A 3,612-nucleotide genomic window follows, 5' to 3' on the forward strand; every position below is an offset into this window, starting at 1 on the left:
ATTTAATATGCCTGCATCTCGTGCCACTGAACTACTGCTTAGATCTCATGCTTCAGTGTGTTTTTTTTTCTTCTACTACTACAGCATTCAAACTGGTCCAAGGGAAAGGTGTTCAGTAACAGTGCATGCTAGAGGTGCTAACAGAGATTTGGTCATGGACTCTGAACAAGTAGCTACATCAGACTGCTCTTGCTCTCAAAAAAATCACTGCAGAGTTCTGCTGAAAACGGCTCCAGCGGTTCGGCCGCGTGTAGCTGACGACCGGCTCACGAGTTTTTCAAAGCGAGACACCGATGACGCGCAAAGTCCAAAGCAAGTATAGAAAAAGAGAAAAAAGAAAAGTTAAAGTGGGGGAAAAAAAGGAACAATAAAATGATGATAATGTGTGCGAGACACACAGAAATCTGCAGGACGTTCCTGGTAAACATGCACAGGGCTTTATGTCCTTGGGGCCTCCCACAAACCCACTCCTGGAAAAAGACAGAGGGGGCCGGGGGCCCCGATGGGCTTCCCTTTACATAAGTTTAAGGCAATGTTCTTCTCAAATAATCACAAAATCCACCAGCTCTTCAAAGAAGAAGAAAACAAACAAAAACAAACAAACAAACAAAAAAAAACCCATCCCCACAACCCAACCCCCCACAAAATCCAAAAAGGCACAAGCACATGGCATCTCTCTCTGGTGTGTGTTAGAAGGGCTCCAGCAGGGCTGCTCCTCCAGTGATCCTCCACCCGAAGCATCGACCCACCTCTCCTCTTCCCTCTCACCACGGCCTTCCTACTCAACTATCCCACCAGCGTTTAGAAGGAACTTTCAGAAAATATTCACAACTCGGAATGATATAGCGCCATTCAGTTTCTCCCCCCTCAAGAAGAAAGTCAAACAAATAAATGCAAACTAACGAACAGAGAGATAAAAAATTAAACGTGTAAAAGTACACAGCCATGACGGATTTCAGACAAAAAGCCCACAGCTGGAACCGTGCAGATGGTAGTGGCCATGAAAAGAAGAGACTGATTCCGAAAGCACCGGCTCTGGTATCTGCACACGGACTGCGGGTCCCCGTCCCTCCTGAAAGCAGGGGTCCTCGCGGACAACCCGGACCGGACCCAGTCGCACCCTACCACAGTAGCACGGGGGCGTCTGGCGCTGGGGCGCTCGTAGGACTGTGAAGGATGTCTAAGGTCCACTTCGCTGCCCGGGTCGCGCTGAAAAACGCACACGCGCCCACCAAGGGCTGCAGGCGGGTGACCTCCGAGAGGCCGAAAATGAAACGCATGGTGAGGGCAGAGTGAGGGCCCATGCCGTGGTCAGGCTGGGGGTTGAGGAAGTCGCAAGGTCATAACTGGACCGCTTCTACAATGGTGGCTCCTCCTCCATTGGCTCCTCTTCTGATCTGTAAGTCACTCACACACACACACACACACACACACACACACACACACACACACACACACACACAATATATCGTGCATGTCAACTACATGATCCCATTAAATATGAACATACAAATGTTTTTTTTTTTTTTTTTTTTTAAATAAAGTCTTAAGAAAGATTAAGAAAGTTACGGACACAAACCCCACCCACCCACCCCGACCCACACCCTCCAGCAGGGGAGTCTACCTCTTCCCCATGTGCTTGGCTGCTACAGACAAAGACGCCATGGCGGTCACAGTCTCAGCTTCCTCACTCTCGCACTTCTGGGCCTCGATCAGGGAGTAGCCCAGCGTAGAGACGCCGCGCTGCAGACAGCGCCAGTACTTACCTACAACACACACACGCACACACAGGTCGGAGGTCAATAGTATTCTATTTTGAACATGATGGAGAACTTGATCAGATCATGCCAGACAGGTACAAAGAGACCAAACATTGAAGGGATACGCACTTGAGATCATTGAACAAGGCACAAAGCAGAGACCCACTACTGCATACTTACTGTGGGCTTCCAGAACCTTCTCTATGGAGCGCACAGCGTTGAGATTGGGTCTTTGCTGTAGAACCTCTGCAGGAAGGGTCTCCAGCTGTGGATGAGAGTAAACAAAATGGAGTCACTGTAAAACCATCAACAGGCTTTCTGAAGCTGCTCAAGGGAAACATTTGACTAGCAGGCCTGCGTCACAGTCAGCAGGCTTGTCGCCATAAATGATACAGATGCTCCCGTGGCCTCAGCAATATTTCAGACTTCTCTTAAACCCTCAAAACCATCATAAATGCCCAAAGCATTCACGAGCCCAAGGGTTCATATCCCATCAGTGCCGAGTGACTGACTGAAAACCACATTTACAGTAGAAGGGCCTGTTAGTGCCTGTGCTGGAGAATTAGCTTCAGCGACGGTGAAGTGTAGTTAGCTGCCATGACAGTGGTTTGCTGCCAGGTCTGTAGCACAGAGGCATCATTAGCTGTATTAGCTGCAGTAGTTGATTAGCTGCACTACTGATGTTTATTATAGACAATTAGCTGCACCACTGATGGTTAGCATAGACAATTAGCTGCACCACTGATGGTTAGCATAGACAATTAGCTGCACCACTGATGGTTAGCATAGACAATTGGCTGCACCACTGATTGTTAGCATAGACAATTGGCTGCACCACTGATGGTTAGCATAGACAATTAGCTGCACCATTGATGGTTAGCATAGACAATTAGCTGCACCATTGATGGTTAGCATGAACAATTATCTGGGCAATGGGAATTGGCTAAAGTAGCTACTGGCAAAGCTAGCTGTAGTGTTTGTAATTTACACAAAAAACTGGATACTGATAGTTAGCTGACAGGATCAACTGGGCACTGGTGGTTAATTTACAATATTAGCTGGGCACAGTTGTCTAGTTTACAGGATTAGCCAGGGACCAGTTAGTTGTTTGCAAGAATAACTGGACACTGGTACACAGTGGTGGCTGGTTGTCTGCATTATCTGGAGAGATTGGCATTGCAGTAATCTGATTCCTTTGGATTTGAAGTGATGTTTTGTACATTGGGGACGTCTTGCTCAGCAGTAAATTATTCCAACATATCCTATGCGCAAGTTCTTATATTAAATTAAAAATGCAAATATTATCCTGCAATTAGCTAAAAGAAATACAATAGACAATTGTTACATATTTAATCTTAAAAGACTGAATATGGAAGCTAATGTTAAAAAATGCTTATTGTACGATTATTTATCTTTTTAGCCAATATTAAATGTCAGACATTTGATAAGAAGAATTTTGTTTCAGTATGCGTATTATGGGTATTCAGGCACGTGTAGCCTACTGATGACTGATAGTGTGTATTTAATAATGATGTGTATTGATTCCCGGCTTAAACACATATCTAGGGGGTTTGGAGAAGCTGTCCAACGATCACTCCTGTGAGTCCTTAGGCTCTGTGCAAGTACGGAGACTCCAATGTCAGCCATCCCAGTGGCTCCAAAAACTCACAATGGGACTCAACGGAAACGTACCGTCCGTTGGTATATAGAGGTTCTGGCACACAAGGCCCAAACTCTTGTACCAGCCGGGCCAGAAGCACCAGCCAGGCCAGCACGGCCAAAGCACAGAGCGAATAATCCATTTCTAATGTGGAAAGAGTGCACGTCCCTAGGCTGCGTACTGCTTTGTTTC

At 46.4% G+C, this 3,612-nt stretch overlaps 1 long non-coding RNA gene across 1 annotated transcript in view; it reads right to left on the reverse strand.

Annotated features, from left to right (window-relative positions):
* Positions 1–3,592, reverse strand: part of LOC143512313 (uncharacterized) — a 3,593-nt gene extending 1 nt beyond the window's left edge. The window contains exons 1-3 of the long non-coding RNA XR_013130425.1: positions 1,941–3,592; positions 1,625–1,766; positions 1–1,397 (exon numbers count right to left, since the gene is read on the reverse strand). The exon at positions 1–1,397 is cut by the window's left edge and continues 1 nt beyond it. This is a non-coding gene — a long non-coding RNA (uncharacterized LOC143512313). The remainder of the gene's footprint in view (positions 1,398–1,624; positions 1,767–1,940) is intronic.
* Between the last annotated feature and the right edge of the window lie 20 nt (positions 3,593–3,612).

This window comes from Brachyhypopomus gauderio, chromosome 4 (assembly GCF_052324685.1).
Source record: "Brachyhypopomus gauderio isolate BG-103 chromosome 4, BGAUD_0.2, whole genome shotgun sequence".
Classification (NCBI taxonomy): domain Eukaryota; kingdom Metazoa; phylum Chordata; class Actinopteri; order Gymnotiformes; family Hypopomidae; genus Brachyhypopomus; species Brachyhypopomus gauderio.